The following is a 14,732-nucleotide window of genomic DNA, read 5'->3' as shown; positions in this document are numbered from 1 at the left end:
TCTAGATTTACAGGATTGATGATTACCTTCGATGACCATACCCCCATTGCAGCTGATTTCAACCTACCAATGTAATGTCAGTGAATGCAGTGTTGAGAAGAGATGCTCACAACTGGCTCTTGTGAGCCTGTGCAGGCTGGATCCAGCATACCTCTATTATGACCTAAAAAAAAAAGAGAGAAAGAAAAACAAGTTGGGAATTTTTCTATCATGCTTTGTACTCTGAAAGAATTGGTGTAATATTGGTATTTCTACTTCTTTAAATTTTTGTTAGCATTCAGTTTTAATTAATGAGTTTGAACAGTGATCCTATCACTCCTGAAACATGTATGTTTTCTCTTAATGTAAAAAAAAAATTCCCTCTTCTACAAAGAGCATATCCTTAATTGTGCTGTGTCTTTGAAGAAAAGCTCATAGGTACTATGTAAGTACAATATTGTCATATTCCAGGAAAAAGAAAACCAAATGGAGACAAAGGCAAAAAAGAACCTCAGGATTCTACTACCTGACAAGTACATTTATAGTAGGCTAAATAATTAACAACAGTTTTTGCCAAAAGCTATTGGAGAAAGATGTATGCTTATAATGCTTCACTTTGTCTTATGAAGACATTAGCTTAATCAGTGGCTCACTTTCTCTTTAGCTAAAACATTGACTAAATCACATTGGGAAAATAAAGCCCAGAGGCGGAAACTAATTGGAAACATTGCTTTTAGGTAATGAAGCACTTTCACATCCGTTTGCAGGATTCATTAAGTTTTAGATTGGGGAAGTTTTCACATAACTCACCTGAGAATCTCATAATTGTGTTGGAGATATATAATTGCCAAAATCTGAGTAAAAGGGGAATTTGGCATTTCATTTTACCAATCATGTCTTCAAAGTCTGACTACATTTTAGGGTTCTGAAGATCAAAAAAGATGAACAAGACCATATTCCTCTACTTAAGGAGCCTGATAGGAGACAAACTCATTCAAACCAGTAAGAACTCTACCAGGTGAGAAGGGCAATTACAGAGATTTATCTGAAGTGCTACAGGAACACAATGAGAGAGCAATACATTCTCTCTTGGTGGGAGACAAAGTCTATTGAGAGTGTTATAGCCTGTCTCTCCCCATCTCCTCTCTCTTTCTACCTCCTCCTCCCTCCCCACTCCCATATTATTAAATTAAAGGAAGACCAAAGTATCTCTTCAGTAAGCCACTTTTGTAAGGAAATCACTGTTATTCCAAGTCCTGAAGTTTGCTAAGAGGTTTGCACAACCCAAAGGAAGGGGCGTTCATTCCCAGTGGAAAGGCCCCTCCATCTGGAGCACTCCAGAAGCATCACCACGGGTGAGGAGCACTTCAGCAACAGTGAGCATATTCAGGGTCAGTGAGTACCATTACCACAGGAAAGAGAACACTAGTATCCAAGAGGGTAAACTGTTTTACTAATGATAAAAAGAAAGGGATTAGTCCCCAAATTGTCCAGGAACAATCTTGTTTGTTGATTAGGATTAGTTTTATCATTATGTTTAACCATGCAGACTGTTCAAAGAGCTGCTGAGGTATTTTCCAGAAGCAGAATCAGTTATATAATATGCTGGGACCTGTGCAAACTAAAAATGCAGTGCCACTTGCTTAAATATCACTAAAATTTCAAGATGGCAATAACAGTGCATGAAACCAAGCGGAAGACACGAGGCCTATGGAGCCAGCCCCAACCAGAGCAGTATCACTTTACATATTGAAGCAAGCTAAACGTTTCTCATTTGCTCTAGAATGGGAAACTTTGAATTGTAGCAAAAACAGGTCTGAGTTCTACTTGCATCACTTATTACCTATTGGATGTTGAAGAAGTTATGAAAATTTCCATTTCCTCACTGAAATGTGGTCAAATTAAAACTTCCACTTCAAGTTCCAATAATATATATGAATACACGTGAATTTTCTTCTGGTGAATTTACAAATAATAATAATAATTTGCATAATTATATAAAATAATTATATTACAAATAATAATCAAAATGAGTTTGTGTAAATTATTGGCTTTGTAGTAGTGCTGTTCATTTTAGGAAAGTAACTATGTTAAAACAATCTTGTGTTTCTTTAAAATTCCTTATCAAATAATACATTTATTTAGGATTAAGGATGAAAAATGTAATATCATATGCATTACATATTGTGCATGTTATATTTTTCATTATAACATTTCACCAATACTATAGGGTATTCATAGTTAGATTCATTTGATTTACATTGTGTTTTAACAATTTAATAAAAAGCATTTACTAAAACAGTATGCTGCTGACATAATAGACATATAAATCAGTGGAACAGAATATAGAGCACAGAAATAAATCTACCCACATATGGACAATTAATTTACAATAAAGAAACCAAGAATACATAGCTTGCCTTTGGACTATGCAGGGGTTAGGGGTACTGACCCCCAATTACAGTAAAAAATACAGATATAGCTTTTGACTCCCAAAAAACTTAACTAGTAGCCTATTGTTGATCTGAAGCTTTATGTAACATAAACAGTCCAATAATAACATGTTTTATATGTTACATGCATTATATATTGTATTCTTACAATGAAGTAAGCTAGAGAACAGAAACATTTTTTCAAATTGTTGCAAATCTCCAAAAATCTTTCCAATATATTTATTGAAAAAAATCTATATGGGGACTCACACAGTTCAAATCCGTGTTGTTTAAGGGCCAACTGTGCAATGGAGAAAGGACAGTCTACAATAAGGGCTGTTGGGAAAACTGGGGAGCTACGTGCAAAAGAATGAAACTGGGCCACTATTTTATAACGCACACCAAAGTTGACTGACATGGATTAAAAACTTAAACTTGAGACTGTAAAATTTCTAGAAGAAAACAGATGGTAAGCTCTTTGACACTGGTCTCAATGATGACTTTTTTTTTTTGACACCAAAAGCAAAGGCAACAACAAAAATAAGCAAGTCAGACTATATCAAACTAAAAGCTTCTGCACAGCAAAGGACACCCTCAACAACATAAAAAGGCAAACTACTAAATGGGAGAAAATATTTGCAAATCATATATCTGATAAGGGGTTATTATCCAAAATACATAAGGAACTCATACAACTTAATAGTAAAAATAAATCCAATTTAAAAATGGGCAGAGGATCTGAATAGACATTTTTCCAAAGATGACATACAGATGGCCAACAGGCACATGAAAAGATGTTCAACATCACTAGCCATCAGGAAAATGAAAATCAAAACCAAAATGAGGTATCACCTCACACCTGTTAGAATGGTTACTATCAAAAGACAAGAAAATAACAAGTTTGGGTGAAGGTGTGGAGTAAAGGTAACCCTTATATACTGTTGGGGGGAATGTAAATTGGTGCAGCCACTATGCAAAATAGTATAGAGGTTCCCCTCAAAATTAAAGTAGCACTAGTGTATGATCCCGCAATTACACTTCTGGTATTTATCCAAAGAAAATGAAAAACACAAAAAGATATATCTATATATACACCCCCATATTCACTGTAGCATTATTTACAAGAGCCAAGATATGGAAACAACTTACATGTCCATCAATGCATTAACAGATAAGAAAATGTGATATATATGAATATTATTCTGCCATAAAAAAGAATGAAATCTTGCCACTTGTGATAACATGGATGGGCCTTGAGGACGTTATGCTAAATGAAGTTGGAGAAAGACAAGTACCATACAGTCTCATATGTGGAATCAAAAAATAAACAAAAGATGAGCACATAGACTAGATCTGTGGTTGGCGTGTGGTGGGAGGGATGCTAGTGAAAAGAGACAAAATGGATAAAGGCGGGGGTCAAAAGGTACAAACTTCCAGTTATAAATAAGTCATGTACAACATGGTGATCATAGTAAATAATACTGTATTGCATACTTGGAAGTTGATAAGAGATCTTAGAAGGTCTCATCACAAGAAAAAAGAATTGCAACTATGCATTGTGATCAATGTTAATGAGATTTATGGTGGTGATCATTTCACAATATATACAAATATTGAACATTATGTTGTACACCTGAAACTAATATAATGTTATTATCAATTACACATCAGTAAGAAAAGGAAAAGAAGCAAAAGGTAAAAATTAAAAATCATGTACTTACATTTTGTCTTTCATTTGTGTACAGAAAACAGGAGTAGTGGTTCTGGACTACAGAACTCTCTCTCTGGGTGGCCTAGCAACTTCCTTCACTGTCTCCAGGCAGACAGTCCTGGCTTTTCCCAGCACATCATTAAGAAACCGGAACCACAGTTTCAGGTATCCAATCCCCTGAGCAAGGTCAGTGTTATGCTCTCTCCATTAAAAAGAGAGAGAGCATTTCTGCCAACACCCAGCCCCATGGTCTAAACACATCTCTCTAGGAAATTGCAAAAACAGGGGACTCATGCCTTTGATGAAATTCAGTACATGATGCTTGCTGCTATGGGACTGAACCTTTGCAAGAGAGCCCTTATTAAGTCATTATGGGATAAAGAGGGCAGGAATTACTCATCTCCTTTTACTAGTGAGAAACATGAAGTCAGATAAATGAAATACCCAAGGTCACAAATCTAGTGATCAGCACTGAGGTGGCACTTGACTTCCCTATTCCAAGATAAGTCATCACTGAGGTAGGCTTCCAAATAAAATAATTCACATATTACTCTAGGCCATATCCTCTCACAAACACTTTACATTTACTGACATATTTAATCTTACCAGAAACCATTAGAACAGGTACTATATTATACCCTCTTTATGGTGGAAGAAACTGAGGCAAAGGAAATTTGGTAATTTCTTCAAGGTTATCTTATTATTCATAAGTTACAAAGGTGGAGTTCAAATCTAGGTGATCTAGGCCCAAAGTCCATGTTCTTACTTTCTAGCTGTATTTAAACTTACATCTGCTAGCTCTGGGAACCCCTTCCCAGTGGTGGGAGAGCTGCCCGAATATGCCTGTTCCCAGACCACATAACCACTTTGTCCTAAGGAAAGGGAACAGAAGGTCAGGGTGGTGTGAGGGCCATCTAGGATGCCTTTACCCCAAGGAGTTTTTGTATTTCTAAGGTTCTATTTGTAATTAGTTGAAAGGTAGACTATATACATTAAAAAAAAATTCACTTGTAAAACTACCTAGCATTCCCAATTCCTTTTGCACAAGAGAAAAAAAAATCTGTTCATGAAAACTAATAAACACAGAATTGAGTCAGTTTAAAGGAAAAATAATTTCATTATTAAAAATTCACTTTACCTATCAAAGTAAAATACTTCAATCAAAAATATTATAAGAAACTGTAGTTGGAAAAATTTTGTTGAAATCTTCTATTCACAGGTCAGCATGGAAAAGAAAGGTAAAAGCCTTAGGTAACCCCTCTGCAATTGGACACTATTATATTACCTGCTTCTGGAAACTGTACATTCTACGATGGCCTATTTTATCTAGAGGTTACTACAGAGGCAACCAGACTTTTACAAGATGACCACCCCTTCTCTGCACAGTCAGTTGGTTCAGGGACCATTTCCTGCCATGTGAACTCAAAAGCAGAAAAGTCCAGCCTATATAATTAGAATACAAATACAGAGAGGCAGAGGAAAAAGATGGAGAGAGCAGATACACTGGTTCACCAAAACACTACAGCTAGAAGCAGCACATAATTTCTGGTCTTTAGATCAGAACAATTTAATCAGAGTTTCTGTGTGGGGAGTCTGGATTTTTAAAAGATCTCTCCAGACTAAAAGGCAGCCAGCTTTAAGAATCATGGTTCTAGACAGATGCTGAAGCTCAAAGGCATCTCTCATCTGGAGCTTGGAAGACAGTCCAGTATCCGTCCCATAAATGACTCTTAACTAATATAGTTTCTCTGGCAAAATTTTAGAACATATCATGAGTGCTGCAAAGAAAGATAGCAAAGCAAACTGCAAATAGATACCATTTTAATTATTTTGTTCAAAAGGAAATTTATCTTAGACCTACAGTGTGATTCTTCTGACTAGTGTGATTCATTTTGGTCCTTTAAAAAACAAAAGACCTTGTAGTCTTATGTGGATATACAAAATAAATACAACTAAATTGGTTTAATAGAAGCCTGAGTTTTAGGCCCAAGGTATGCTAAACCTCTATAAAAAAACTTGCTTGAATTCAGTATGTAAATTAATAACAGAGTTTTAACAACACCCCCACACCTTTTTTTTTTTTTTTTTTTTTACCATATGTGGCTATTTGAGCAAATAAGTAGTTAGGGAAAGTGTTATACTATTTTTAGCCTACATTTTATCTGCTTTTTAATTAACTACCTATAGTGTCTTAGAAATAATGTTAAATGAAGAGAGAGGGAACCAAGAGGGGAAGGAAAAAGAGAAAACAAACACTTTCTTTGGCCCTTATTAGCTGCTGAGAAATCAGCTTCAGGTTATTCTATGAGGAGTCCAGATTTGTCAAGGTTCAATACCTTTCCAAAATGTATTCACAATACTATTTTATCTGACTCAAGGTAGTCACATATATTATCTTATCTGATCCAAAAGATTTAATCGCAAAATGTTTGTATACCTCTTCATTCAAATATATTTGTAATATGTGGGATCCTATTCATCTTATCCTCCTTTTGCATTGTCCTTGTCTCCTTGTTATTTTTCAGGTTTGAAGTTTTTTTTTTTTCTCATGCCCTCAGAGCATTTGTCTCCTGCAATTTCAACACAGAAGAAAACTCAAGACCTTTCCCACAACAATTTACTTCTGCTTTCTCCATGAGTATTTCCCAGGCATCTCTCCAGAGACCAATGCCAACAGTTGCTTCCTCAGTGTGCTCAGTTTTCCCAGATGTTGATGAAAATGCTATTTTCATCAAATTTACCTGCTCTATATATGGGAACTAAGTGCACTCTCATAGAGGGAATGAACTTTGAGAAAATGAACACCAGAAATTCATCTTAAAATGAACTTTTTCTTTTTTTGAAAAGAACCATCTTCCAAGTGATGATATTGTTAGATTTTCTTGAAACTTCTTTTGGCTTATTTTTTCTCTTCCAAGCCTACAGGCAAATTTTTATTTTTTTCACTCTTTAATGAGCTTCATATTTTTTTTCCTGTCATTGTCTCTAGCTTTTCGATATACACTGGAAGATTTAACTAGTTTTGATACAATTTCTTTGATTATTTTTATAAGCTCCTTCTATTTAACTTGTTCCAGAATTCTCTATATCCAAAGTATGAAGAAAGAGTATTGCATCCCTCAGTTTTATTAAATATTACCTTTCTTCTGCTGCTGCTGAGGAAGAACTATAGCTTTATGTGTAAAGGGCATTTGCACATAGATCAGATTGGGCCTAAGTCCACCAATTTGCTTGGTCATGAAGAAAACCATACAGGCATAGACAGTCAATCCAACATTCCTTTAACCCAAGTAAGAAGAAATACTACCATGCCTCCATTCTTTAATGAATTTGCTCATTTTTCTCCTGCCAACACAGAAACCAGTTACTTTCTTCTTTGAGGTCCTCTCTGAACTTGTATTACTCCACCTGCATAATTTAATAACTTTCACTACAAATATGTTGTACCTTGAAATCAGTCATGACAACAATTCGTTCTTGAAATAATAGTTGTTGTAAATGTTGTTCAGATTCTTTGATTTTTGTTGTAAATTTTGTTTTGAATCTTTGATTTTTTTCTTAGCATTTCAATTATCTTGAATATGCTATAAAATAATAGCAAAGGAAATTTCTTTTCTTGGTTCCCAAGATTGTCTAGAACTCAATAGTGGGGGATGTGTCATTGTACTTTTCTCATGAAACATTCTTTAGCACAGACCTCCTTAGGTTTTTGGTATTGCTATTATTTGGTTCCTAATGGTTATACTCCAAAATTAATCACACTTTTCCCTCTCTTTATTAACTCTGTCCTGATTTTGCAAGAGCTAAAATTTCTCTTTTGATGCAAGTTTAATGTGTCAGAAACTTAATAGGTTTCTGCAAGCTTTCATTTTCCAAGAGCAGGAGATGTAAACACTGACAGATGGAGAATTCTTTCATTGTATAGTTAGACACTGTATTCACTGTTTTCAAACAGCCTAGAACTTGTCCAAGATTTGTAGACAAGTAATGTTTTAGTGTATTCTTCCACTAAAGAAAAGGTATTAAAAATTTTTGTAGAAATGATGAAAAGATAATCTAAACTTGTAAAACACAGAATCATTAAACTGGAAAGCTACACATGTCCAAAAAAGAAATGTCTTTTAAATGCTACTACTAAAAGCCTTCATTTGAGTAGCTACACAACTGTGAAATATTCATTAAGTATTTAGTCCACACCGTGCTGGGACAGTACTAATCCCTGCACAAAGATTTGAAGAAGTTGTCCTCATGGGGGCTACAGCCTTTTCTTTTTTAATCTTCACAAAGATTCTTTAAAACATGAGGGATGGCATCATTATGCCAATAATAGATAAGAATAAAAATTAATTGTCTTGTCTAGGGTCAAACTAGTAATTAAATCTCCGTATTTTTCAGGACTTTTCAATATATAAAAATACAATTTTACTGTCATTTAAAAAATATCTTGATATCAAGATAAGAATAAACCAAGAAATAAAAGAACTAAATTTATACTCTGAATTAATGTATCTTGATTAGTTATTTTGCAGCAATATCTTCTCCAAGCAAGATATTCATTGCTTCCTATTGGATTTATTCCTTTATTCTACAATCTACTACCATATATGTGTCATATACTATGCTTGGCTTTATTCCAACTTCTTCCACAATAATAAAAGAACCAGCACAGACTTTCTGAAGCTCAGCTGGGTTCTCTTCCCATTAAACTCTTCTTTCCTTGTTCTCATCTCTTGGTGCACCTGACAGTCACATTCCATCCCACCTAAGCTGAGTGTCATGAGCTCTGTTAGGTTTACATTTATGAAGCTGTAAATTGCCCTGCTTCTGGTGCAATTGTCCACCGACTTCTCATGCATTAAGTAATATCTCCATTCTTTGGCCTAAAATAAATATATCACCTTCCTGCCACTGTAGAATTGTCACCCATGCACTCCAAAATCTCTTTCATACATTGTAATGAACATGTCAACATGCCAGCTGAAGACTTATTTTCATAAAATTGAGTTCCATATTTACATTTTTATTACCTGTTACTTTTTTGCCTTCCAAGACATTCTAAGATTCATAAAGAAAGTATTGAATTTCCTCATTAGAATGCTTTCTAAGCGCCTACTGCAATGCTATGGGTCTTGTAGACATGTAACATCTATTGCCAGATGAACTTCAGTATTCTCAGGCTAATCTCTCTCACAATGCTTTCCACTCCTCGATTACTCTCCTTTCTTTCTTCTCTACTCACACATGTGACAACATTGAGGTGTGGTTGAAAAATGGAAAGTAACAATTATTTTTCCTTCCACATGTCAAGAATCACTTTTTATCTTTTATTAGATTCTAGATATGTTGTACTCATCCTAAAGCTTGGTATGTGGGTGGAAAAGTATTAACATGGAAGAGATGTGAACCTGGGAACTGGTAGTGAGACTGAAAAGCCTCTGGGAAGATCAAGGTGCTGTGGTTACAAAGATTCTCTCTTTGACTGAACTCTAGTCAGGCTTCTCCAGGTCCTCTTCTTGACTAGGCCTCAACCTTGGCCTCTAAAGACTTAAACAGCTCAGAGCCATATCCAGAGGATGACCCTATCCTGCCTTAAAAGGACCTGCCTAAGAGAACTCAAGGCTGTCCAAAGAATTCACTGTTTGTTCCAGCGAACGCCAAAGACAGTGCCCTGTCTTCCAGCAGCTGTGGGAAAGATGGAACCTAATTTCAATAAGCACTGGTTACCAAACCCTGGGGATTTCACAAGGACCAATACCTGCTTCCCACTTTTTTGTAATTTTCACTTCTTTGATTCTACTGAGCCCCCACTAGCCCGCCTCCCTAGTTCTTCATACTCCTCTTAAAACACCCAGTCACCTCTCTAACACCTTAGAGGTGTTTAGGTCACACTGAACTTTTTTCCCTATTGTAATAGTATATTAGTAATTAAAACCTGGTCTTACCATTTTAACTAGTGTCTGACTTTGTTTACCTTTAACACTGGGAGCAAGTGGGTCTGCCAGGGACTTATGCAGCAATTATTGTTTACGGAATGTACCCAGCCCAGAGCCTCCGTAACTCAGATTTCCACAGGTGTAAGACACATACTACTAAATCAGTTTTTGTCATTCGTGTTTTTTTCACAGATTCAAAAAATTCTCGTTTAAGTTTGTGCATACTGATGCCACTATTCATCCTCATTTTGATGTCTAAGAAAATGAAATATATGATTCATCATAGACATTTAAAATTATCTGGTGAAATTATACCAGCATAGGTATTTGATATATTTCTATTTTTTTCATTCCATTAAGAGCTCCAAATGCTGGCTTTATTAACTTTCCAAATTCTGAGATCTAGCTGATAGTCTTACCCAGATAAATTCAGCTCTGAGCCTTCTACAACTTTGTTAGGTTTCTAGTTCTAGATTCTTCCTCTTTGCAAAATATCATATGTAGTCAATTGAAACAATTGTTATCTTGTTCCCTGCTACACAGTAATATGTTTATATTGTACACAGTATAATATTCGGAACATATATAGGTGAAATACATGGCTTAACTTAAAATCTAAATGTAAAGACTATATTTAGAAAAGCAATCTGCAGAACAGAGTATCATTTCAGGAATATATAAACCCACATGTTACTCACAGAGTAAATAAAGGATCAGGAGGAGACTGCCCAGGAAGTTGCCTGGGGAAGGCCTACACATGGAATGGATTTGTCAAATGAAGGACACAGTGAAAAAGTAGATGACAACTCTGGTGAAATATAGCATTTGCTTTTCTGATTTATCACTGGTAATTTTCTATGATCTAGCTGAAATACCAAGTAAGACATGATGAATACTTTAAAGGAAATAAGTGACTTACTGTGTTATTCAAATAGTAAGCTTTCTCATATGACCCCCCAGAAACTTTCTGATTCAAAAAATTAAAAAAGAAAATGGAAAGAAGAATAAGAATTATGGAAAAGTGAAAAAATGTTTCCACAGTTATCTTCGGACTAGACTTAGTTTTGATAAACTGCTCAGAAAGTACTTAGAAGAGATTTAAAACCAGTTTTTTATCCAAGTCTACTAAGAAGTACTGGAAAATTTCTGAAGCACATTACTTTGAACAAGGGTCACATTTTTAGCTTTCCCAGGGTAACTTACTTGCCTACCTTCATTTTTGCCCCAGATGAACCAAGTTATAATAGCTGTGTTAAATGAATAGAAATGAATACTGAAATTCGCTTTGGATTTATGCAGTTGCCATTATGTGGATACATGAATGAATAAAAGATGAATGAAATTGTAAGGCAATATAACAGCATTTCATTCAATTATGAGAAACTTACCCTATTAGTCAGGTTTCTCCAGAGAGACATTTATTATGAGTCACATAATTGTGGAAGCTAAGAAATCCTATGCCCTACTGTCTGCAAGCTGGAGGCCCAGGAAATCTGGTGGTGTAATTCTGAGTACAAAGGCCAGAGCACCAGGGGAGCTGATGGTGTAAATCCCTGTCCAAGGGCAGGAGAAGATTAGATGAGATGTCCGAGCTCAAGCAGTGAGGCAAGGAAAGGCACATTCCTCCTTCCTCTGTCTTTTGTTCTATTCAAGCCCTCAATAGATTGGATGATGCCCACCCGCTCTGAGGAACAGAATTACTTTATTGAGTCTGCCAATTCAAGTACTAATCTTATTCATAAACCCTTTCATAGACACACCCAGAAATATTTAATCTGAGGACCTCTAATCAAGCTGACACATAAAATTAACCATCACACTTGCATTCACACATTTGATAAAAGATGTATGTACAAAACTATTCACTGCAGCATTTAGCTTTTAGTGAATGAAGCCTGCAGACTTCCATATGTTAGCAATTAAAGCTCATTGATTATTGTCTTAAATTATAATTGTAAAAGCATTACATTATTTGGGTTTCTGAAATGCCTTGTTATTTTTTGAAATACATGCCAGTGATAGAAAAACAATTTTAAGCCCATCAATTTATGAATGGATAAATGTGATATATCCATAAAATGGAATAGTCAACAATAAAAAGGTTTTATAATATATATGAACCTTGAAACCATACTAAGTGAAAGAAGCCAGTCAAAAAAGACCACATATTTTATAATCCCATTTATACAAAAAGTCCAGAATAGACAAGCTATCATATGACTCAACACCAAAAATGCAAATAACCCAATTTAAAAATTGGCAGAGAACTTGAATAAACATTTTTCCAAAGAAGACATACAGATGACCAACAGGCACATGAAAAGATGCTCCACATTATTAATCATCAGGGAAATGCAAATCAAAACCCCAATGAGATATCACCTTACACCAGTCAGAATGGCTACCATCCAAAAAACAAGAAATAACAAGTGTTGGTGAGGATGTGGAGAAACGGGAACCCTCCTACACTGTTATTGGAAATGTAAATTGGTGCAGCCACTGTGGAGAGCAGTTTGGAGGTTCCTCAAAAACTAAAAATAGAACTACCATATGAGCCAGTAATTCTATTTCTAGGAATTTACCAAAAGAAAACAAAATCTGTGATTCAAAAAAATGTATGCACTCCCATGCATGCACTCTCATTATTTACAATAGTCAAGATAAGGAAACAACCAGTATCTGTCAAAAATGAATGGCTAAATATGTGGTGCATATATATACAATAGAATATTATGCAACCATAAAAAAGGAAAGAAAACTTACCATTTGCAACAGGATAGATGGACCTGGAGGGTATCACGCTAAGTTTAATAAGCCAGGAAGAGAAAGACAAATACCATATGATTTAACTTATATGTGCAATCTAAAAACAAAACAAAAAACAGCAGTAGTCTCAAAGACACTGAGAAGTGACTGTTACCATGGTGCGGGGGTTGGTGTGGGTGGGTAAAGATATAGGATTGTAGGGGCTGAAGATTTATGCTCTTAGAGGGCTTGTGCACAGGCTCACTCATCCCAGGACACAGTGCAAAAGAAAGAGTTTGGAAACAGCTTAGACCATATGTGAAAGAAACTCAGTTGCTAGTCTTAAAGCATCTTTCAGAGAGGCAAAAGCCTGCTGAGACTTTCTCTAAGAAGAGAGGTACTGGTTTCCCTGTACCTCTCTGTTTTACAGTTTTCACTGAACTTGCTAGTACTATTGCTTTTTGAATTTTTTCGGCTTTTGCACTATAACTCTAACCTGCTAATCCCAACCCCTGTGCAGCTGCTGCAGCCAAGATAGAGATGGCAAACAAGGACCCACCCTCCTGCACCACGAAATTGGTGCCACCAGGGACAGCAGCCACTGTCTTGCCACTCCAGCCACTAGAGCTATCCTGTACCCATGTACCACAACCACAGCTCCACCCAACCATGCCACACCTGCAGCCTCACCAGAAGCAGAGGTGAGTGCCCTACCAACCCCAACCCCCAAAGATGGGTGTGCTTGTACTCCATGCAGGGAAAGCTCCCAGGAACCAGTGTAAGGTTAAACAATAAGGTTCAGCTCCCAAACAGAGCTACCATTTCATGACTGAGAGACATAGCTGTTCTGTCTAACAGAGACAAACAAAATAATGAAACAGAGAAATGTGTTCCAAATGAAAGAAAAAAAAAAAGAAACAGAGATAAGTAGTTTACCTGAAAAAGAGTTAAAAGTAATGGTTATAAAGATGCTGCACCAAACTCAGGAGAAGATTGAAGGAACACTGTGGGAACTTCAACAAAGACACTGAAAATATAAGAAATACCAAATAAATGTCAGACTAATACAACAATTGAACTAAAACACACTACAGGGTTGAAACAGCAGACTAGATGAAGCAGAAAAAAATAATCAATGATCTGGGAGATAGGGGAGTGGAACTAACCCAAACAAAGCAGGTAAAAAAAAGGAATTTCAAAAGTGAAGATAGCTTAAGAGACTTATAAGACTTTATCAAGCAGAACAACATTCACATTATAGAGCCCAAAAAAGGAGAAAAGAGAGAAAAGGGGGCAGAAAATTTATTTGAAGAAATAATGGCTGAAAACTTCCCAAATCTGGAAAGAAAACAGACATACAGATCTAGGAAGCCCAGAAAGTTCCAAACAAGATGAACTGAAAGAGACCCAAACCAAAACACATTATAATTAAAATGTCAAAAATTAAAGAGAGAATCTTAAAACCAGCAAGAGAAAAACACCTTAGTTCATACAAGGGAACCCCATAAAATATCAGCAGATTTCTAAGCAGAAACTTTGCAGGCCAGAAGGGAGTGGCATGATATACTCAAAGTGCTGAAAGGGAAAAAAAGAACTGGCAGCCATGAATACTCTGTCCAGCAAGATTATCATACAGCATTGAAGGAGAGATCAAGAGTTTTCTGGAAAAACAGAGGCTAAAAGAGTTTGCCCCTCCTAAACTAGCCTTAAAAGAAATGTTAACGGGAAGGACTGATTTAAGTTAAAAAGAAAGGGCCCTAATTAGAACAAGAAAAAATTGCAAAAAAGTAAAAATCTCTCTGGTAAAGGTAAATATATCGTAAAAGAAGTAGATTAATCACTTATAGCTAGTATGAAGGGTAAAAAAAAGATATAGTAAGAACAACTATAACTACAATAATTAGTTGGGATACACAAAATAAAAATCTGTAA

General features: G+C 35.7%; 1 long non-coding RNA gene across 1 annotated transcript in view; it reads right to left on the bottom strand.

The window, feature by feature from the left end:
* Positions 1 to 14,732, bottom strand: part of LOC130683030 (uncharacterized) — a 36,020-nt gene that overhangs the window by 14,364 nt on the left and 6,924 nt on the right. Inside the window, exon 2 of the long non-coding RNA XR_008996608.1 lies at positions 68 to 163. This is a non-coding gene — a long non-coding RNA (uncharacterized LOC130683030). The remainder of the gene's footprint in view (positions 1 to 67; positions 164 to 14,732) is intronic.

The sequence above is a fragment of the Manis pentadactyla genome, chromosome 1 (genome assembly GCF_030020395.1).
Source record: "Manis pentadactyla isolate mManPen7 chromosome 1, mManPen7.hap1, whole genome shotgun sequence".
In the NCBI taxonomy this organism is placed as follows: domain Eukaryota; kingdom Metazoa; phylum Chordata; class Mammalia; order Pholidota; family Manidae; genus Manis; species Manis pentadactyla.
The sequence above is the reverse complement of the archived record's forward strand: the minus strand, read 5'-3'. Positions and strand labels throughout refer to the sequence as shown.